This window comes from Pan paniscus, chromosome X, assembly GCF_029289425.2.
Source record: "Pan paniscus chromosome X, NHGRI_mPanPan1-v2.0_pri, whole genome shotgun sequence".
NCBI classification, from domain to species: domain Eukaryota; kingdom Metazoa; phylum Chordata; class Mammalia; order Primates; family Hominidae; genus Pan; species Pan paniscus.
In genome coordinates, this window is record NC_073272.2 from 49,805,799 (window position 1) to 49,829,599 (window position 23,801).

At 43.6% G+C, this 23,801-nt stretch overlaps 2 pseudogenes; one reads left to right on the forward strand and one right to left on the reverse strand.

The window, feature by feature from the left end:
- The first annotated feature begins 4,979 nt into the window (after window positions 1–4,979).
- LOC106634293 (putative protein SSX6) lies at window positions 4,980–10,338 on the forward strand (annotated as a pseudogene).
- Window positions 10,339–19,360: 9,022 nt separating this feature from the next.
- On the reverse strand, window positions 19,361–20,927 carry LOC117977595 (protein S100-A11-like; annotated as a pseudogene).
- Between the last annotated feature and the right edge of the window lie 2,874 nt (window positions 20,928–23,801).

Below are 23,801 nucleotides of genomic sequence, written 5' to 3' on the forward strand. Positions count from 1 at the left end.
CCAATCTTCTGACCCCCGGCTCCTACTCCCTGACTACAAATCCCCACTTGTCCTTGGTGGAGTTGAAGTCGATCCCAATATCACTCTCCCACTACAAGACCCCATTGCGGTGGTTCCTATACCTATCACAGAAGTCCCCGCTCTGAGTAAAATCGTCCTTACGATCTTTTTTTTTATTTTCAGAGACAAAGTCTCACTCTGTAACTCAGGCTAGAGTGCAGTGACCCAATCCTAGCTCACTGTAGCCTCAAACTCCAAGGCCCAAGCAATCTTCCTGCCCCAGCCTCCGGAGTAGCTGGGACTAGAGGTAAGCACCACCAAATCCAGCTATCTTTTTTTTTAATTCTCTGCAGACCCAGGAACTTGATATGCCCGTCTAATTTTTATATTTTTTGTAGAGAGGGGATTTTGCCACATTGCCCAGGTTGGTCTTGAATTCCTGGGCTCAACCAATCCTCTTGCCTTGGGCTCCCAACATGCTGGGATTACAGGCATGAGCCACTGCAGCTGGCCCTTCCTTACAGTCTCTAATAAGTGCAATAAATACTTGTTTGCTTTAACATTTCCCTGTGTCTTCGGTCTCCTGAAGTGTTATATGCCTGACATTGCCGTACTCCACCAAATATAGAAATTCCTTTCTTTCGCTGGGTGCAGTGGCTTACCCCTATAATCCCAGCATATTGGGAGGCCAAGGTGGGCAGATCACCTCAGGTCAGGAGTTCGAGATCAGCCTGGCCAACATGGTGAAACCCCTTCTCTACTAAAACTACAAAAATTAGCCGGGTGTGGTGGTGTGCGCCTGTAGCCCCAGCTACTCAGAAGGCTGCGGAGGATAATCGCTTGAAACTGGGAGGCAGATCATGCCACTGCACTCCAGCCTGAGTTACAAAGCAAGACTCTGTCTCAAAAAAAAAAAATCGTTTCGTTCAACACTTTGGAGTTATTACACTATTGTATCCTTGCCTCCAGTGTGGTGTTTGAGAGACCCAATGAAGGTTTAAATATTTTTCCTTTGTATGTAACCTGCTATTTCTCTCAGATCATTTAAAAAATATTTTTCTTTGTCTTTCACAATTTTTTATTTCACTGTTCCTGTGTGTGTATGTGCGTGTGTATGATGACCCCTTTAAATCTTAAGACATTTGTCTAAATCTGAGAAATTCTCATTCATTACTTTTTAAAGTACACTCTCCTTTTTAATGACTATATTCTGTTTTCATAAGGCTACTATTAGATGTGTTTCAACATTTATTCTTCTATCCTCCCTATTAGTTAACTTTCCTTTCATTTACTTCATCTATATCCATTACCGATTACTTTTATGAATTCTTTAGACTCACTTCCTCAGCTCAGTAATTGCTTTTTCAACTATATCCATTTTAATATCCAACCTATTTCACTGAATTATTTATTCGAGCAATTAATGTTTTCATATCCAATCTATCCAATAGGTTTTCTTTTTATTTATTTATTTGAGATGGAGTCTTGTTCTTTCACCCAGGCTGGAGTGCAGTGACTCCATCTTGGCTCACTGCAGCTCTGTCTCCTGAGTCCAAGCAATTCTCCTGCCTCAGCCCCTTGAGTAGCTGGGACCACAGGCGTGTGACACTATGCCAGGTGAATTTTGCATTTTTAGTAGAGACGGGGTTTCACCATGTTGACCAGGCTGGTCTCGAAATCCTGACCTCAGGTGAGCCGCCCGCCTCAGCCTCTCAAAATGCTGGGATTACAGGTGTGAGCCACTGTGCCCGGTCTTTTTTTTTTTTTTTTTTTTTACAGTTTCACTATTGTTGCCCAGGCTGAAGTGCAATGGTGTGGTCTCACCTCACTGCAACCTTCACCTCCCAGGTTCAAGTGAGTCTCCTGCCCCAGCCTCCTGAGTAGCTGGGGTTACAGGCATGCACCACGACACACAGCTAATTTTAGTAGAGATGAGGTTTCGCCATGTTGGCCAGGCTGGTTTCAAACTCCTGACCTCAGGTTATCCTCCCGCCTCTGCCTTCCAAAGTACTGGGATTACAGGTGTGAGCCACCGCGTCTGGCCTATCCGATAGTTTTTCTATATAACTCTTTTTTCCTGGGAAGGTGTGTCAGCCCAGACACTCCACGTGAGTTTCAGGGTTTCTGGATTGATAGATCGTAGGATACGGAGCCTCTAGAGCTGAGCTGAGCCAATTCTTCTTCCAGTCCCTAGCCTATGAGCCCCCAGAGACCCTTACAGGATTTCTGCCTTATAGTGTGGAGGGAGTCTACAGGTGGATGATATTGGTTGTAATCACCCAGCTCAGAGGGCAGAGGGACAGGTAGGAAAGGAATATTCAGTTACTGGCCCGCTTTGATGAGTCTGCACTTTTTCTAGGAGCTTCCCAAGCCCCTTATTCTTTAATGTTATCAGGCCACTTTGGGCTAGCACTAGGCCAGCCCTGCCAAGTTTCTGCTCTGTATGTTTACAGAACAGGTAATAAGCCTTCTAGAAAATAAGGAGAAAACAAGAATGCAACTTAGAAAGCTCCACCTGGGCTGATCCTCCATCTGTGGCCTCTGACCTTTTCCCACTCTAAGCCATCTCATCCTCCAGTAGGGCTAAACCATCAAGGGTTTTGTTATTGGGAACTGTTCTGAACTCCAACCACTTCCCACCTCTTCTGTGGCATCTGGCATCTGCAGGGTTGGGTTTGGGAAGGAAGCCAGCAGCTATTGCTAGTTCACCATCTTCTTCTTGAACCAGATATGCCTTTACATTTTAAAAGTAATTTGAAGTCATTACTAACAACAACTAAAAGATATATACCACTTAACCACATGACAGGCACTATTCTAAGTGCTTTACATGTATTTGCCCATTTAATCATAGCAATCAAATGAGCTAGTGTGGTTATCCCCAGTTTACTCTTGAGTAGCCTGAGACACAGAAAGATTATATGACTTACACAAGGTCACATAGCTTAATAAGTTGAGAAGCCAGAAACTGCACCCAAGCTGTCTGGCTCCAGAGTTTGTACTCTAAAATACTAGCGTTAACTGGGCACAGTGACTCACTCCCATAATCCCACCACTTTGAGAGGCTGAGGTGGGAGGATTGCTCGAGGTCCAGAGTTCAAGGTCAGCCTGGGCAACATAGCCAGACCCTGTCTCTACCAAAAAAAAATTTTTTTTAGTTACCCAGGCATGGTGGTGCACACCTGTAGTCCCAGCTACATGGGAGGCTGAGGCAGGAGGGTCACTTGAGCTAAGGAGGCTGGGGCTGCAGTGAGCCATGATTGTGCAATGGAACTCTAGCCTGGGCATCGGAGTGAGGCCCTGTCTAAAATAAAACAAAATTTAATGCTAGCGCCTTTTACCATTCTACCGTTCTATCATTCATAAACATCTGTATACATTCCTTGAACACCAAAAGAACTTCTCTTTTTTTTCCTGTCCTTCCTCCCATCTTCCGTGTTTATAATACCTGGAATTTTATTTCAAGGCTATAATTTTTTAAGTTTACAATCAAAACTTTTCACTTTTTAATAAATTTTACTGGTTTTCTTCTCATCATTGCTTATTGAAATCACCTCCTTCCTCTTAAATTTACTTTTCTCTTCTCATAGACCTGTATACCAATAATGATTTCTGAAGGGTACATGTGTCATGAATTTTCTGAAATATTTTTTCCCTCATTCTGGATTATCCTGGCTGTATATAGATATCTAGGTTCAACTTTTTTTGTTTGTTTTTGTTTTGTTTTGTTTTGTTTTGTTTTTTGAGACAGTGTCTGGCTCTGTCACCCAGGCTGGAATGCAGTGGCACCATCTCGGCTCACAGCAATCTCCACCTCCCGGACTCAGCTGGGACTATAGGCACGTGGCACCACACCTGGCTACTTGTTGTATTTTTTGTAGAGATGGGTTTTGCCTTGTTGGCCAGGCTGGTCTCAATCTCCTGAGCTCAAGCTGTCCTCCCATCTTGGCCTACCAAAGTGCTGGGACTACAGGCGTGAGCCACTGTGCCTGGCCCAAAGTTATTTTTAATCAGCTCCTTGAAAAACTTCTCCATTGCATTCTCTTTTCTCTCTTTCTCTCTGGGGCCTTTCAGGACTTTATCTTTATCCTAGAAATTTTACTCCTAGGGAGTGTGTGTGTATATATGTGTGCGTGTGTGTGTGAGCGTGTGTGTGTGTGTGTGTGTGCGCGCCTGTGTGTTAATCAGGTTCAGAACTAGGTGACTTTTTTCAGTTTGAAGATTCATGTGTTTGTTCAGTTGAGAAAATTCTAGAACATTATTTCTTCAAGTACCGCCTTCTCTACAGTCTTTCTATTCTTTTTTTTTTTTTTTTCCTTTTTGAGTCGGAGTTTTGCTCTGTCATCCAGGCTGGAGTGCAGTGGCACAATCTCAGCTCACTGCAACCTCTGCCTCCTGGGTTCAAGTGATTCTCCTGCCTCAGGCTTCTACATAGTTGGGATTTCAGGCGCCCACCACCACACCGGGCTAATTTTTGTATTTTCAGTAGAGACGGGGTTTCGCCATGTTGGCCAGTCTGGTCTCAAACTCCTGACCTTAGGTGATGTGCCTGCCTCAGCCTCCAAAGGGCTGGGATTACAAGCGTGAGCCACGGCACCTGGTCCAGTCTTTCTATTCTCTACCTCTGCAACTTCTATTGGATGAACGTTGAAACTTCTGGGCTCTATCCTCCATTTCCTTTACTATTTTCATTTCATACTTTCTATTTCATAATCCTTTTCTCCTATACGGTGAAGTAGTGCCATGCCTGAACACATTTTTTCATTGGGTTGTTCCAGTTTCTCTTACTGATATGCAAAAGCTTTGTTGTATATTAGAGATGGTTACTGTTAATTTATTGAGGATGCTTCACCAATTTCCCAAACATTTGCCTTTTTAAACAGTTTTGTGGTGTTTTTTGAATTAGATGATACTTTAATTTTTACATCGTTATGTCAGATTCATTGTTCATAGCCTTAGTGTAATATCAGGAAGTGCCTATGACACCTCAAGATGTCTTACGCTGTAATATTTTCCTAAATTTTCATCTAGTTCTTTATGACTTCACATTTTCACGTTTAAGTAACTGATTTTTTAGAATTTATTATTTTATGTGGTTTAAAGTAAGGATTTAATCTTTATTTTTTCAAATAGATAGACACTTGTCAAGCAATCATTTATTATACAATCCATCATCTTTTGCCCACTGTTTGAAAATGCATGCTGAAATTTGCGTATAGATTAGTCTGTTTCTTGACTTTCTATTTTGTTTCACTAATAAATGTTTCTATGTGCATTCATTTTTTATTGCAGCTGTAACAAATTTTCAATAGCTTAGACAACGCTAGGTACAGTGGCTCAGGCCTATAATCCCAGCACTTTTTGGAAATCCTTACCAACAAAGAAAAATTCTGATGTATTCTCTTTCAGTTGAATGTCCTCAGATGACTTTCGGCAAACTCTAGAGAATCTTCCCGAAGGTGAGTATCTCTCAAATCTAAATGGCCAGAGAACCTTTGTCCCTCCATGGATGCGAAAACTGGTAAGAGTGGGAGAATATCAAAAATGCCCTCACTGTCTCTTTTTCCCATGTCTATCACAACACCTGATGTAGCATTGACGGCTTGATAACACTGACAGTTGTAATCCTTAATACTTCTTTTGTTTTCATAGTGATGCCAGATATTCTAAGCAGGTTACATGGATTAATTTATTTAATCCTTAAGAATACGTCTATGACGTTGTTTCTGTTATTATCTCCAAAGAATAACAAGTCACACACTTTGGTTGTCATCCATATAAAAGCCATGTAACTTGGCGCAAATCTTCTAAGTTCTCTGAGCTCCAGATTCCTGGTCCATGAAATGGAAGTAAAGAATCATAGTTTATGTTTTAGATCATAGTTATCAGCAGCATAATAATAAAATGAGGCTATCGTGGTACAGAGATGTTAAAGAGTTTTCCTGGGGCACAGTGTCAGTGGTAGTCTAATCCAGAGCTCCAAGCCATTTAAAGCTCATTCACGTTTGCATTTGTTTATGAAGTTCAGATGTTGCTCACTAGGGCTTTACCCCATAGGGCCTGCTGGTGCTTCCATTGAGACACCCACTCTCGCAACAGGAAGGACCAGCTGGCCTCTGATCCGTTACTAGAGCCACTCCCATGGCTTAGGAATCGGTTTGACTGTTGGCCCCTCCCTACTGTGAGCTCCTTGAGGGCTTTGTCTATACCTGGTGCATCTAAGAAGCCCCAGTCCCAGCCCAGGGGATTCCTTGGAGGCTCCTGAATGAGTGACTCCACAAGTACATATTAAACTCCGGTTTAGAGGGTAAAGGAATCTGGGATTGGGTTGCCAGTATGGAGGCCAAATTCAAAGAAGGATCATGAAAGGTATTAATTGTTATTATTACTACATTTAAACAGTGTTTATAAGCTCAGAGAGGACTTTCCCTTAGCCTATTTTACATGTATTGTTCACTATTTCATAATTGAGGAAGCTGAATAAGTGTAGCTTAAGACTGTTGGTCAGTGACCCACCCCAATGCAGCAAGAATTGATATGGGTACCACCTCACTGAATTCCACATTCAATGTTGATGCCTCAGTAGGGTGGTATGCCAGATCTGGTACTGCTTTCTTTGCTGCCTGGATTAATTTCAGCAAACCATTAATTTCAGCAAACCATTTCTTTCCCTCTCCCTTCCCTGTATTCATCTCCCCACACCATCTTTCCCAGCAGTGTTTTGTCCCCTCCCTATGTTTTTACATTTACCCTCCCAGCAGCTGTCTATGAGCTTATATGGGATCCCTTGTATTTTATAGAAGCTCTTCCTTTTGTAGACCTGTGAATTCTTAGAATGCTATGCTCCAAATCTTCTGTATACCACACTCCCAATTACATGGAGATTTTTGCTGTTTGCAAGAATGTGAGTCTTAAAAGAGTGTGAAGATAACCAATCTAACCCTGGAAACCCCATTCATTTAGGCCAATCCTTTCCCTTCTAACCTCCCCTCCCAGGTTTCTCCTAATTTAGGCAAGTGTAACTCTCCCAGCATTGTTGAGAACATTGATTAAGGTAATGCATGTGAAGACTCTTTGTAAGCTCTAAAGCACTATAGAAATGTCACCGATACTGTTTATCTGTGACCTTCATATTATAAAGATCATGCCCAAGAAGCCAGCAGAGGAAGGGAATGATTAGAAGGGAGTGCCAGAACCATCTGCCCTACAAAACGATCCGAAGCAGCTGTGCCCCCCGGGAAAAGCAAATACCTCTGAGAAGATTCACAAGAGATCTGGTAAGAGGAAACAATTCGGGAACAAACCCTCTGGCTTTCCTGGCTATGTTCAGGTGTGTGGATTGGGTGTGTGGCACGGACCCCAGACAAGCCTGGGTCCCGGCTGGGCTGAGGAGCTCGCCCAGCTCCAGAAGAGATGTCAGACATGACTTCCAGAGACACAGAGTGGAGTTGTCATCCATATAAAAACCACGTGACTTGGGGCAAGTCTTTCAAATTTTCTCAGCTCCAGATTCCCAGTCTATGCGATGGAAATAAAGAATCATAGTTCACAAATTGTTTGGAGGCATTAAATTTAATCTAGAAGGCCTGATGATATGAAAGGTGCTCAAGCAATTCTATCTGTAATTACCTGGGATCATATCTTACGCAGCTCAATGCCTGATAACCAATCAGGTGTACTTCAGAGATATTGCAGGTTCTGTTCCAGACCACTGCAATAAAGTGAGTCACACTTTTTTTGTTATTGTCATTTCACGGTGCATAAAAACTTTATGTTTACACTATCCTGTAGTCTATTAAATGTGCAATAGCATTGTCTAAAAATGTACATACCTTAATTTTAAAATAATTCATTTATAAAAAATGCTAACAATCTTCTGAGCCTTCAGTGAGTCACACTCTTTTTGCTGGTGGAGGGTCTTGCCTCGGTGTTGATGGCTGCTGGCTGATCTAGGTGGTGGTTGCTGAAGGGTGGAGTGGCTGTGGCAGTTTCTTAAAAGAACACAGCAATGAAATTTGCCACATTGATTAGCTCTCCCTTTCATGAAAGATTTCCCTGTAGTATGTGATGCTATTGGATAGCATTTTACCCACAGTAGAACTTCTTTCAAAGTTGGAGTCAATGCTCTCTAGCTATGAAAGTCCTAGATGGCATCTCCTTCCAATAGAAGGCTATTTAATCTATATTGAAAATCTGTTGTTTCGTGTAGCCACCTTCATCAGTGATCTTAGCTAGATCTCCTGGATAACTTGCTGCAGCTTCTCCATCAGGGTTTGCTGCTTCACCTTGCACTTTTATGTTATGGAGATGGCTTCTTTCCTTAAACCTCACGAACCAACTTCTACTAGCTTCACGTGTTTCTCCTGCAGCTTCTTCACCTCTCTCAGCTTTCATGGTCGTGAAGAGAGTTCAGGTCTTTCTCTGAATTAGACTTTGGCTTAAGGGAATGTTGTGGCTGGTTTCATGTTCTGTCCTGACCACGCAATCTTCCTCTATTTCAGCAGTAAGGCTGCTTTACTTTCTTATTCGTATGTTCACTGGAGTATTAGTATCATTATTTCCTTCAAGACCTTTCCTTTGCATTATATACTATTATTTCCTTCAAGAACTTTTCCTTTGCAATCACAGCTTGGCTGTTTGGTGGAAGAGGCCGATCTTTCAGCCTGTCTTGGCTTTCAGCATGCTTCCTCACTAAGCTTAGCCATTTCCAGCTTGTGATTTAGAGTGAGAGACATGCGACTCTTCCCTTCCTTTGAACACTTAGTGGCCATTGTAGGGTTGTTCATTGTCCTAATTTCAGTATTGCTGTGTCTCAAGAAATAGGGAGGACCAAGAAAAGGAAGGTAGGCAAGGAAGAGCTCATCGGTGGAGCAGTCAGAACACACACAACATTGATCAATTAAGTTTGTCATCCTCTGTGGGTGCAGTTCCTGTTACCCCTAAAACAATTACCCACAACAGGGTGATTATTATCAATAATTACTTAATTGTACATTTAAAAAAACTAAAAGAGTGTAAATGAATTGTTTGTAACACAAGGATAAATGGCTGAGGGGATGGATACCCTATTTTCCATGATGTGATTATTATGCATTGCATGCGTGTATCAAAACATCTCACGTACCCCGTAAGTATATACACCTACTGTGTACCCACAAAAATAAAAAAAAAATATTTTAAAAGACTAAAGAACAACAAAAAAATTGCAATCATAATATCAAAGCTCATTGATCACAGATCACTATAACAGATATAATAATAATGGAAAAGTATAAAATTGGTGAGAATTTCAAAAAAAAAGTACAGTATCTGCGAAGCAGGATAAAAATGAGGTGCCATAAAACAAGGTTTGCCTTGTGCCCTTAACAAATACGTGCAGCATGAAAGGAGGTATGGGTGAGTGTTCCCATAAGTGAAGACGTTGGGAATCTAAACCTGACAACGGAAGGAGCCAGAAGCTAAAACTTTAATTGGTATTTGTCGTGTATTGGTGTGGATCTAAGGCCTCAGCCTCTCTAAGCCAGAGAATGTGAAAAACTGGATAAAGAAGGCCCATGGGCACTTGGTGGTGGGGAAGCATCTCCTTTTTTGAGAAAACAGAGCCTAACACTCTCCAACCCACCCAACCCTCACTTTCCAACTATTCTCCATCATAGGACCCAAAAGGGGGAAACATGCCTGGACCCACAGACTGCGTGAGAGAAAGCAGCTGGTGATTTATGAAGAGATCAGCGACCCTGAGGAAGATGACGAGTAACTCCGTAAGTGAACCTTCGGCTCACCCTCCACATCCCTGCAGATGTGCTATTCTGTTATGATACTGGTATCCCATCTGTCACTTGCTCCCCAAATAATTCCCTTTTCTAGGGTACAGCATTGAGGCTGAATGATGAGATTTCCCATTCTCTTTCTTTCTTTTCTTTCTTTCTTTCTGTCTTTTTTTTTTTTTTTTTTTTTTGGAGGGATTCTTGCTCTGTCGCCCAGGCTGGATGTGGTGGCCCGATTTCGCCTCACTGCAACTTCCGCATCCCGGTTCAAGCAATTTTCTTGCCTCAGCAACCTGAGTAGCTGGGATTACACGTGTGCACCCCACACACCCGGCTAATTTTTGTATTTTTAGTAGAGATGAACTTTCACCATGTTGGTCAAGCTGGTCTCGAACTCCTGACCTCGGATCCACCTGCCTCAGTCTCCCAAAGTGCTGGATTTACAGGTGTGAGCCACCGCACCCGGCCGATTTCCCGTGCTCTTTCTACTCCCTGCCCTGTATATCCAGAGATGCTCCCTATCCAGGATGCTGTGGGTTCCCAAACCCCAGGTCAGCCCTGATATGCGGGCCACACCTTCCTCTAGCCTAGGAATGGATAAACCAGGTGAGGAAGTCACTGTAGCATGAGCAGATGGTTCACTTCGAGGAACCGTGGAAGGCGTGTGCAGGCCCTGAGGTAGGGCAGAATCAGAGTGTGCAGGGTCTGCAGGTCAGGAGGAGTTGAGATTGATTTGTCAAGTGGTGGGAACTCACTGCCACTTTCTTTCCTTCTCTCTTCTTGCCTCAGCCTCGGGGATATGACACATGCCCATGATGAGAAGCAGAATGTGGTGACCTTTCACGAACATGGGCGTGGCTGCGAACCCCTCATCATAAGGTGCATAGCAAGTGAAAGCAAGTGTTCACAACCATGAAAAGTTGAGCGTCATTTTTCTTAGTGTGCCAAGAGTTCGATGTTAGCGTTTCCGTTGTACTTTCTTACAGTGTGCCATTCTGTTAGATATTAACATTTTCACTGTTCAGCAATACATGCTTAATGCATATTTCGGTTTGTGTATCCATGCACCTACCTTAGAAAACAAGTATAGTCAGGTATTCTCTCCACAGAACAGCACTACCCTCCTCTCTCCCCAGATGTGACTGCTGAGGGGAGGTCTGAGTGTTTAATTTCAGATGTTTTCCTCTGCATTTACACACCCCACACACACACACACACACACCAAGTAACACTATAAGCACCTCCCATCTGCTTGTACTCCCCTCATCCGATTCCCCTCTATCAGTCACTGACAGTTAATAAACATTTGCAAACGTTCCCCAGTTGTTTGCTCCTCTCATTATTGTGCACACAGCTCTCTGCATGTGTATGAATATTTCTTTAGGAAAGATTCTTAGAAGTGGAATTGCTGTGTCAAACGAGTCACTTATTCAACAAAAAACTAATGAGTGCATACTCGTGCTGAGCGCTGTTCTAGGTGCTGGAGAGACATCAGGGAACAAGGCAGACAGATGTTTCTTACCCCCATTCTAGAGGAGGATGTTTCCCGTTGTTGGGTTTCTTGGTTTGTTTGTTTGTTTCTTCTAGAGATGGGGTCTTGCTCTATCCACGCTAGAGTGCAGTGGCATGATTATAGCTCAATGCAGCCTTGAACTCCTGGGCTCAGGTGATCCTCCCACAGCAGCCTCCAGACTAGCTGTGACTACAGGCATGCACCATCACACCCCGCTGATTTTTTTAGGTTTTGTCTAGAGAGTCTCACTATGTTACCCAGGCTGGTCTCCAACTCCTGGGCTCAAGCAATCCTCCCACCTTGGCGTCCTAATATATTGGGATTACAGGCGTAAGCCACTGCACCTGGCCTTCAGTTTTTATTTTGATAGAGACTATACACTTCAGTCCTGGAGCAGGATTCTGCAGCAGGTGGTTGGGCATCTTGGCCTTCGCTCTCTGAACCATTTTCGGGTTCTAGGGCTAGGACGGTCCATTTGGGAGTATGTGGGAGGAGACACAGATGAAATCGTCATCTGAGGAATGTGGAGGGATGAGGAAGATGCGTGCACTGTAGACCCTGTGATGGCCAGGGAATAGAAGAGTCCACTTAGTCTCCATGCAAAGGATCAATGGTGGAAAAGTCTCCTGAACAGAAGCATGAGACTGCCCATCAAGGGTCTCACCAACCAAGGGCCTGGGGGCTGGGGTGGGGACGATGATTTGGGAATGGGACAGTTCTTTCTCACATATATCACTGCACGGTGCGGAGGTGGAACAGTTGTGGGGAAGGAAGGGCAGAGGGGAGTCCGTTTTAGAACAAACCAGTGTGTGTGAATGAAGACATTAAACCTCCAGTCACACACAACAGACTTGAAACACCAGCCCCAGGTGGAAGCAGGATTGGAGCTGTTTTGACCGTCCATAGCCCATCACCTTGGCCTCCTGGTTCTCCCCAGCCTTAGAAGGAGCACACTATCATCATTATGCCTATATGATAGATGATAGACAGAGTCCCAGAGAGATGGTAGGCGTCTTGTCACAGGTCCTACAGCTGGCAGGTGCAGGAGGGGCTGAGTTTGGAGCTCACTGACTTCAGAAACATTAAGGAGGAAAGGTGTGTGTGGTGGAGGGAGGGAGAATTGAACAAACTCTGGGTTCTGTCCCCAGTTGCAAGGTAGAGGTTGTGGGTTCATTTTCCAAGACAAGGAGCCCTTAGAGATGGAGAGTGCAGGGAGGAAGAGGCAATCGTGGACATAGTGGGGACAGTGGGAGACAGAGATGTGCAGCCTGGGCAGAAGAAGGGCAGGCAAAGAAGCAGGGGATACCCAAGGCCAAGTGTGGGCTGTCACAGCCACCAGAGGGAGAGGGTGCCAGGAAGGAGGTTGTGGGGCTCCAGGAGAAACAGAGGTTCCCCAGATCTGTGAGCATGCCCTGCCTGGCACTGCAGGAAGAGGTGGCTGCCACCCAGGTCAGTGTGGACGTACCTCCACCTGTGTCTCAGAGGAAACAAATTCTATTTTATCCCAATATAGTTCTGTATTACACAAATGTAATATTCCGATACTAGAAATTGAGTGCCTTATCCTCCATGCAAATAGAGGAGAGGATACCCTAAAGGAGATACTGAAGGATTTGATTTTTCTTTCTCCCTGGGAAGATGGGATCCATAAGTGGGGTCCCCCAGCCCACAAGACAAGTGCAAGGAAGGGTGGCTGGAAGATTGTGAGTTATGACAGGGAATATTTTTCCTTAGGTTCCATGGGTATATAAAGCTCCCAACTATCTGTCTATCATGGATAGATAAAGAGTGAACATGGTCCCCTCTCCACAAATGTGTTTCTCTCCTTCACTATTGCAGTGAAGGTCTGAAGTTCCGTCAAGTTCTGATACATTACTTTTATTATTATTTTTCGTTTTTTTCTTTTTTCTGAGACAGAATGTCACTCTGTCGCCCAGGCTGGAGTGCAGTGGCGAGATCTCCCACTGCACTTCCCAGTTCGAAGGAATGTTGAGTAGGGCACAGGATCTATCTGCCATCTTGCTCCAATCATCTAGTTTTAGATATTTTATGTACCTTTGTCACTATATACGTGTAATTTTTCTCAATTAGGATTTCTAAATGATTATTATTGGTATGCAGAAAACCTATCTATTACTCTATATAATATTTTGTTACCTGTCTGGGTGCAGTTTCCCCTGCCTTTTGGCACAAGACTCAATCTGTTTTATTCTCAAAAAAAAAAAAACTGATAGTCTGGGTGTGGTGGCTCATGCCTGTAATCCCAGCACTTTGGTAGGCTGAGGTGTGTAGATCACCTGAGGTCAGGAGTTCGAGACCAACGTGGCCAAGATGGTGAAACCGCATCTCTACGAAAAATACAAAATAAAAAAAAAATTAGCCACGCCTGGTGGCGCATGCCTGTATTCCCAGCTACTAGGGCAGCTGAGACGGGAAGATCACTTGAACTCGGGAGGCAGAGATTGCAGTGAGCCGAGGTGGCATCACTGCACTCCAGCCTGGGTGACAGACATTCTATCTCTAAATAAAAAGAAAAAGAAAAAAGAAAAATCACTTCACAGGCAATAGATAGTTATAAAAGGATACTTTATGGAAGATTTCATAGAGGAGACTGATGGAAAGAAAGAAGTGTATATTTTACAGAGCTGAGCAGTTCACAGCAAAAATCACCAGAACTGCCTTTTCTCCAAAATTATTACCCATAAGCTATTCTACTACTGGTTCTTCTAGTCCTTCCCTCTATTCCAAATCCGCAAATTGTCCATTTTCTTATTGCAATAATTTTCCTCTGCCCAGATCTAGGTCCTCCACAACACTTAGCACTCTCTTCGAGTGTTTGAATGCCCATTGTTTTAGCTCAGGTTCCCAAGGAAACAGAATTTGGGCCATTCCGGACACCTCTAGACAGACTATACCGAGAAACCATGCCTGGAACGGTGCATGAGGAGAGGAGAGGAGAGGAGAGGGAATTTACATACCTGGCTCTCACTCCTTGTTCCTTTTCTTAATGGTCAAAATTTATCCCACAGGCACGAGCTCCCCTACACTTCTAGATTGCATCATCTGCCCCCTTGGCAGCTGTCTGGGAAGCCAGATCCCACACTTGGAAGTGTAGTTTTTCATACAATCCAAAAGTGGTAGCAGAGGCCAGGTGTGGTGGCTCACGCCTATAATTCCAGCACTTTGGGAGGCCGATGCAGGCAGATCATGAGGTCAGGAGTTCGAGACCAGCCTGGATAGCATGGTGAAACCCCGTCTCTACTAAAAGTACAAATTTAGCTGGGCATGGTGGCGTGCACCTGTAATCCCAGATACTCGGGAGGCTGAGGTGGGAGAATCGCTTGACCTCGAGAGGCAGAGGTTGCACTGAGCTGAGATCTCACCATTACACTCCAGCCTGGACGACAGAGCGAGACTCAATCTCAAAAACAAAACAAAACAAACAAACAAACAAACACAAAAGTGGTAGCAGAAGTCAGAAAGTCCAGGTATGTAGCTACTTTGCCTAGTTGTAAAGCAGCAGCCAAGGGTGAAAACTGAATACTCCCAGGCAAGTCCTAAGTTCACCGAGTAACTGGAGTACCCATCTGTGTTAGTTAATTGCCTTTATCTGAAGGAAAAGTAAAACTCATGTCTCTATGACAACCAGGTGCTTACAGCTTGGAGCGAGGCACCTAGGCTAAACTCCTCTGGTGACAGGGAGACAAGGACATCATCTTCCTCAATGTTCACATTTCAAAGAGATGGCACCAAGGCCCTGAAGAAAGACATTCCTAGGGGATGGGCTTGGTGGCTCATGCCTGTAATCCCAACACTTTGGGAGGCTGAGACTGGAGGATCACTTGAGGCCTGGAGTTCAAGTTCAAGATATTCCTGGGTTCTAGGATGGCCAGAGGCTTACAGATCAAAGGAAGAATTTACAAATACAAATTTTCTCAAGAAAATGCTCTAAGGAAAGTGAAATGGGGAAAGGTCTCTTCTTCCCTTTTGGCAACAGGAAAAATTCAATTTTATGTTTAGTTACCCTTACAATATCCCCCTTTTGTTATTGTTTTATAGTAACACTGCAATTTTCTAATTATCTCCACTGCTGTTTCTATCTTTCTCTGTGTAGTTTGCAGCCACCTGGATATCCAACAAATCCATAGTAAGATGCAAAGCAAAGCAATTATCAGGATTATAATAGAATGATTTTTTTTTCAGGACGGAGTTTCACTTTTGTTGCCCAGGCTGGAGTGCAATGGTGCGATGTTGGCTCACTGCAACCTCTGTCTCCTGAGTTCAAGCGATTCTCCTGCCTCAGCCTCCCGAGTAGCTGGGATTACAGGCATGTGCCACCACGCCCAGCTAATTTGGTATTTTTTGTAGATATGCAGTTCCACCATTTTAGCCAGGCTGGTCTTGAACTCCTTACCCCAGGTGATCCGCCCACCTTGGCCTCCCAAAGTGTTAGGATTACAAATGTGAGCCACCATGCCCTGCCTAGAAAGAATTCTTAAATTCAGTATAATACTCCCCTTGTTTGGGTGGGGGGGCCTTTAAACACATCATACTGGTTAATTGTGTCAAAGTCAAAGTAAATTATAGAGACAAATCCCTAAATCAAATGCTGTATTTGGGAATCACAAAATTGCAATCCAGGGCATATACAAGGACTAGGGTGGTCTTCAGTGTGTCCAATGAACAAACAGAAGTTGGAAATTTAATTAGAAAGAAAAATGTTACATATTGTTTTGAAATGAGGCTCATTGGCCCTGGAGAAGCTGGTTCATTCACACAATCAGCTTTCACATTCCCTCTTTTGATCAACATCTTTGTTTGAAAACCTCACTGATTAACCATATTAAAGTGAGGCTTCATTGTCACTCCATGCCAGGATGGACATGGGCCGGTTGTCTTTGTCCCATGTCAAGGGAAAGGTAAGGGAGTCTAGATCAGGGACATGGGCCATATTTGAGCCACAAAGAGGCCAGAAGGAAAAAAATTCAGGTAGGTTTGTCTGGAGTTCAGCATCAAATTCCATCTTATTAGTCCCATCTATATTAGCATTCATCTTGAAGCACTAGGCCAACATTTTCCTGTTGGTAGAACTGGCTTAACAAATATTAGACAGGCAACAAGAATGGAGCTCAAAGATCATAATACAAAAGTAATTAGCTATCGTTATTTTATTTTATTTTATTTTATTGCAATGCAGTCTTCCTCTGTCGCCCAGGCTAGAGTGCAGTGGCGTGATCCTGGCTCACTGCAACCTCCACCTCCTGGGTTCAAGCAAATCTCCTGCCTCAGCCTCTCGAGTAGCTTGGATTACAAGTGCTCACCACCACGCCCGGCTAATTTTTGTCTTTTCAGTAGAGACAGGGTTTCATCATGTTGGCCAGGCTGGTCTCGAACTCCTGACCTCAAGTGATCCGCCCTCCTTGGCATCCCAAAGTGCTGGGACGGTAGGCGCGAGCCACCGCACCCAGCTATGATTAGCAATAGTAGAATAAATTTAGTTTGTACAATGATTTTGAACTAAGATCCCAAGCCTGAGGGCCACCAGCTAAACAAATCAAAAGACTATGGGGGAATTGAATGAGACCTCTTATAGTCTTTGAGTAGCATTTGAGGACTGGGTTGAATTATAGCAGAGTGCCAACTCTATAAAAGGGACAACTCTATAAAAAGGATTCACTAGGTGAATCAAAGGATTTGGGAGTCATGGTCCGTCAAGTGAAAAATGTAGACATTAAGGGGATAAGAGTCTCATTATGATATGAAGACTTATTCTGATGTCTTCGGAAAAGCTGTCTACAGTGTGGAATTGTCAACTTCTCATCCTGATTTGTGGTTCGAATGTCTCTGGTTATGGCATTCGACAGTTTGGTGAACTCTTTGTGTGGTGCATACATCAGACACGAGACTTGTTCCTTAAAATTTATGCAGTTTGGATGGGTGCAGTGGTTCATGCCTCTAATCCTAGCACTTTGGGAGGCTGAGGTGGGCAGATCACGAGGTCAGGAGATAGAGACCATCCTGGGTAACTCGGTGAAACCCCGCCTCTACTAAAAATACAAAAAATTAGCCGGGGATGTTGTCACGTGCCTGTAGTCCCAGCTACTTGAGAGGTTTGGGCAGGAGAATCGCTTGAACGCGGGAAGCGGAGGTTGCAGTGAGCCGAGATCTCACCACTGCACTCCAGCCTTGGCGACAGTGTGAGACTCTGTCTCAAAAAAAAAAAAAAATTATGGTGTTTTTATCTTAGAGTATTTGTAAACCAAAAATAGCATCCTAAGCACCCCCACCCTTAACCATCTGAATGGACGTCCTCCTCAGCAAGGGTTAAAATTAACCTGGGAGACTGTTTTAGGCCATGACAGGACGTGTTCGTCAGACATGCCTCATTATACCTCTCTGGCATCAATATCAACACAGACTTAAATCTCACAAGAAACGTGTTACAACCTAGTCTCTCTGAAGACTAGTACCTGAAGGTTTCCTCTGCAAATAAGAACTTGGGTCACCACAATCCTTTATCTTAACCCAGGCATTCCTTTCTGTTGATCCTAGGCATGTTTGTTTGTTTGTTGTTTTGAGACAGAGTCTAGATCTGTTGCCCAGGCTGGAGTGCAATGGTGTGTTCTCTGCCAACTGTAACCTCTGCCACCCGGATTCAAGCAATTCTGCTGTCTCAGTCTACCCAGTAGTTGGGGTTACAGGCACCCGCCATCACATCCAGCTAATTTTTTTGTATTTTTAATAGAGACGGGGTTTCACCATGTTGGCCAGGCTGGTCTCGATCTCCTGACCTCAGGTGATTCATCTGCCTCAGCCTTCCAAAGTGCTGGGATTATAGGCATGAGCCACCAGGCCCGGCCAATCGTAGGTTTTTAGAAAACCCAACCAATTGTCAACTAGAAAATTTTTTAATCTACCTATAAACTGGAAGCCCCTGCTTCAAGTTGTCCTGCCTTTCTGGACCAAACCAATGTATTTCTTAAATGTATTTGATTAAGTCTTCATAAAATCTATAAAACCAAGCTGCACCCAACCTCCTTGGGCAACTCAGGACCTCCTGAGGCTGTGTCATGGGCCGTGGTCGCTCCTATTTGGCTCAGAATAAGTCTCTTCAAGTGTTTTCCAGAGTTTGACTCTTTTCATCAGCAGGCTTCAGGAACAGAGCAATTTCTGTTTTTAGTAATTTTATGGGAAAAAGTTGGATCTAGTCTAGTCTGTATGTAGATAACAAGAACTCAGCCAGGCGCAGTGGCTCAGGCCTGTATTCCCCCCACTTTGGGAGGCCGAGGCAGGCGGATCACGCGGTCAAGAGATTGAGACCATCCTGGCCAACATGGTGAAACACCGTCTCTACTGAAAATACAAAAATTAGCCGGGCGTGGTGGCATGCACCTGTAGTCCCAGCTACTCGGGAGGCTGAGGCAGGAGAATCGCTTGAATGCGGGAGGCAGAGGTTGCAGTGAGCCGAGATCCCGCCACTGCACTCCAGCCTGGTGACAGAGCGAGACTCTGTCTCAAAAACAACAACAACAACACAAAAAGAAAAAAAAACACAAGAACTCGAAAAAATGCAGAGAGCTACAATCTAATAACTGGTCTATTAGAGCTTTTCTTTAGCAACATAATTTTTCTCTATACATTGATCACTTAGGAATCTCAGATTTAAAAACCTCTTGAGCATAGAAAGTCAAACCAAGGCCGACTTTAGATTTCACCTACCTTCTTAAGGTTCCTGGGCCTGACAGAAAGTGACCGTTTTTATTCACCCACTCTAAAGCTAAAAACACTTGAAGTCAGGCATTCCATGCATTTTGATGAAAGCCTTGGTAATATAACCAATTTTGTTTTCTTTTTGAGACAGAGTCTTGCTCTGTCACCCAGACTGGTGAGATCTCAGCTCGCTGCAGCCTCCGCCTCCTGGGTTCAAGCAATTCTCCTGCTTCAGCCTCCTGAGTGGCTAGGATTACACATGTACACCACCATGCCCTACTACATTTTTTCTTTATAATTTTTAGTAGAGATGTGGTTTCCCCATGTTGGCCAGGCTGGTCTCAAACTCCTGACCTCAGGTGATCCACCCACCTCAGCCTCCCAAAGTGCTGGGATTACAGGTGTGAGTCACCATGCCCGGCCTTATAACCAATGTTTTTAATTGTATCTGTCTATAAAGAGAGAGCAGATTTTTTTGTGTGTGTTTAGAAAAAAGTGGGTCAGGTGCAATGGCTCACACCTAAAATCCCAGAGCTTTGGGAGGCCACTTGAGCCCAGAAGTTCAAGATCAACCTGGGCAACATAACTAGACCCCCGTTGCTAAAAAAAAAAAAAAAAAGAAGAAAGAAAGAAAGATAGAAAAGAGAAAAGAAGTATGGTTTTATAACTACCTGCAGGTAGGGCCTGCATGAGGCGGCGGGTGTACTTGAGAGAAGAGAAGAGGAAAGGAGGAGAGGAGAGGGGAGGGGAGGAAAGCAGGGGAGAAGGGCAAAGGGAGGGGGAGGAAGGGGAGGGAGGGGGAGCGGTGGAGCAGCATGGAGGAGGGAATGGTTTTATTACTACCTGCAGGCAGGGCCTGCATGAGGTGGTAAGTGTGCTGGGCCCAGGGTATGTGTGGGCTGTGAGCAGATGGTGATGGTGAGGCTGGAAAGAAAGGGGTTGGCTTGGAAACCAGGCCCAGGGGATCCTCAGATCCACTTCTTGGAATGGGCAGCCTTGAGAAAAGAGTCATGGTAAGCCACAGTCATGCCATCCATCAGATGCAGACATTCTTGGAAATCTAGCTGCCCATCACTAGTGAGGTCCAGTTTCTTCATCATGTGGTCAAAGACACTGGGGGCCTCTGGTTCTTCATGAAGGCATCCAGTTCTGTATTCATGAAGCTTGGGAACTCCATCTTGGAGTGAATGCTATCGTAACCATCCTTTCCAGCGTATTTCTGGAAAATAGCAATCAGGGACTCTTTGTAGGGCTGGAGACTTTTGCCATGTTGGAGTTGAATGAGGCACCAAGAGCAGGTTTTTACTGGACCTGTGTGAATAACCATATTGCCATAGGAATATTTACAAATAGTTTTCCAATTCTGGAGGAATTGAGTAGTAAGAAAAAGCAAACATTTCCATCTCAGTTTACAAAAGTATACTTCACAAAATTATTATAAACTATAGATAGTTTAACAGAGAAAATTTTCTCTTTTTTTTTTCATTTTTTTGAGAAAGGATTGTGCCCCGTCGCCCAGGCTGGAGTGCAGTGGTGCAAACACGGCTCCCTGCAACCTCTGCGTCCCGACTCAAGTGATCCTCCCACCTCGGCCTTGCAAGAAGCTGGGACCACAGGCGCATGCCACAATGCCCAGCTAATCTTCTTATTTTTGTTTTTGTTTTTTAGAGACAGGATTTTGCCATGTTGCCCAATCGGGTCTTGAACTCCCAGGCTCAAGCGATCCTCCTGCCTTGGCTTCCAAAGTGAGCCACCACATCCCACCAGAAAATTTTCTTAAATGTGGAAAACAAAACATTTAGGTAAAAAACAAATAAAGTTTTATTTTCTTAATTTCTTTCAGAAACCGGGTCTCCTATATTTCCCAGGTTGGTCTTGAACTCCTGCACTCAAGGGATCCTCCTGTTCCGGCCTCCAAAAGTGCTGGGATCAGAGGTGTGAGCCACTGCACCCAGCCCAAGAATAAATAAAGTTTTAAATAAAGGTCATAAAAACATTATTGGTTATTTAGCCTCATATAATTAATGTTTGTTCTGCTTGATCTTGATAATCAGTTGCATGAACCCATCAGTTTTCATTAGAGTTTTCAAAAATTATTTATTTAGTTCATTGATCTGAAAGTTATTACAAATCTATATTCAACAGTACTTGTTAAAATATTTTTTATGAATCTGATTCTGGATGCCTTTAGAGAAGAATCAGCACTGTAGATGATAAAGCTTAGAATAGTAACGATTAAAATCCGATGAAAGTTCAATAATTGACAAGGAAATTCAGTTATTTCTATTATAGAGAGAATTTTAAGATAACAACCAGAATCATGACTAACAGCATCACACCAGGACCATCAGACCTCTGTAAATTTTATATGATCTTCTGAACATTAACGTCAATAACATATCTATGTAAATGTAAACACCAATTAGTATTTTTTATTATCTGACATTGTTTTTCATATAATGTGACATATCAAATAAGCCTAATGAGAGACACATTCTTTGAGGCTCTCCAGGGGCCTCACTGGTAAATCTCAAAGTCAATTTTAGGTTGAAAAGACTTAAATTAGAATTTGATTAGTTTGTTCAACAGCAATAGATAAATTAAAAAAGAATTGCATTTTGGGGAAGTTTGTCAAAGATGTTAAAAGTCTCAAAACACTTGTGCAAAACAGGATCACGGGTCACTGTGGAAATAATAGTCACTCATTTAACCAGAGTGATAGTCCACAGACTTCAAAAGCAATACAGAAAGTTACACGGACTTAAAAACTTACCCTTTCAAAGCTCAGTTTTCCTAAGCAAGAAGAAACCTAATTAGTAGGCCGGGCGTGTTGGCTCACCCCTGGAATCCCAGCACTTTGGGCGGCCGAGGTGGACAGATCACTTGAGGCCAGGAGTTCAAGACCAGGCTGAGCAACATGGCAAAACCCCTTTTCTACTAAAAGGACAAAATATTAGCTGGGTGTCGTGGCCCGCGCCTGTGGTCCCAGCTACAGGAGGCAAAAGAATTGCTTGAACCCGGGAGACAAAGGTTGCAGTGAGCCAAGATCCCACCCATTGCACTCCAGCCTGGGCGACAGAGAGAGACTCCCTCTCAAAACAAAACCCCAGGATCAACAGAAAGGAATGCCTGGGTTAAGATAAAGGATTGTGGAGACCCAATTTCTTATTTGCAGAGGAAGCCTTCAGGTACTAGGCTTCAGAGAGACTAGGTTGTAACATGTTTGTTATTAGACTGAAAGTCTGCGTTGATGTTGATGCCGGAGAGGTATAATGAGGCATGCCTGACCCCCACTTCCTGTCATGGCCTGAAACCGTCTCTCAGGTTAAATTTTAAAAGAGCCCTGGCTGAGGAAGAAGTCCATTCAAATGGTTGCGGGGTGGCGGGAAATAGGATTTTATTTTTGATCTACAAGTTCTATAAGATAAAAGTGCATAAATTTTAAGGAACAAGTCTGCTGCCTGATGTATGGACCACACAAAAAGTTCACCAAACTGTCCAATGCCATAACCGGAGACATTCGAACGACAAATCAGGATGAGAAGCTGACGTTTCCACACTATAGACAGCTTTTCCCAAGACGTCAGAATAAGTCTTCATATCGTAATGAGACTCTTACCCCCTGAATGTCTACATTTTTCACTTGACAGAACCCGACGCCCAAATCCTTTACCTCACCTAGTGGTCCCTTTAGAGTTGGCACTCTGCTTTAATTCGACCCAGTCCTCAAATGCTACTCAAAGACTACAAGAGGTCTCATTCAATTCCCCCATAGCTTTTTTATTTGTTTAGCTGGTGGCCCTTAGGCTTGGGATCTTGGTTCAAAACCATTATAAAAACTAAATTTATTCTACTATTGCTAATTATAGCTGGGTGTGGTGGCTCACACCTGTAATCCCAGCACTTTGGGATGCCAAGGAGGGGCGATCATTTGAGGTCAGGAGTTCGAGACCAGCCTGGCCAACATGGTGAAACCCTGTCTCTACTGAAAAGACAAAAATAAGTCAGTCATGTTGGTGGGCACCTGTAATCCCAGCTACTGGGGAGGCTGAGGCAGGAGAATTGCTTGAACCCGGGAGATGTAGGTTGCAGTGAGCCGGGATCACGCCACTGCACTTCAGGCTGGGCGACAGAGCGAGAATCCATTGCAATAAAATAAAATAAATACAATAAAATAAAGTAAAATAATAAAATAAATAAAATAAAATAAACAATTGCTAATTATTTTAGAATTATGATCTTTGAGCTCCATACTTGTTGCCTAATATTTGTTAAGCCAGTTCTCCCAAGAAAATAATGTTAGCCCAGTGCGTCAAGATGATTGCTAATATAGATGGGACTAACAAGATGGAACTTGATGCTGAACTCCAGGCAAACCTGCCTGAAATTTTTTTTCCTTCTGTCCTCTTTGTTGCTCAAATATGGCCCATGTCCCTGATCTAGACTCCCTTACCTTTCCCTTGACATGGGATAAAGACAACCGGCACAGGTCCATCCTGGCATGGAGTGACAATGAAGCCTCACTTTAAGATGGCTGATCGGTGAGGTTTTGAAAGAACGATGTTGATCAAAAGAGGGAATGTGAAAGCTGATTGTGCGAATGAACCAGCTTCTCCAGGACCAATGAGCCTCATTTCAAAACAATATGTAACATTTTTCTTTCTAATAAAGCTTCCAACTTCTGTTTGTTCGTTGGACATACTGAAGACCACCCTAGTCCGTGTATATGCCCTGAATTGCAATTTTGTGATTCCCAAATACAGCATTTGATTTAGGGATTTGTCTCTACAGTTTATTTTGACTTTGACACA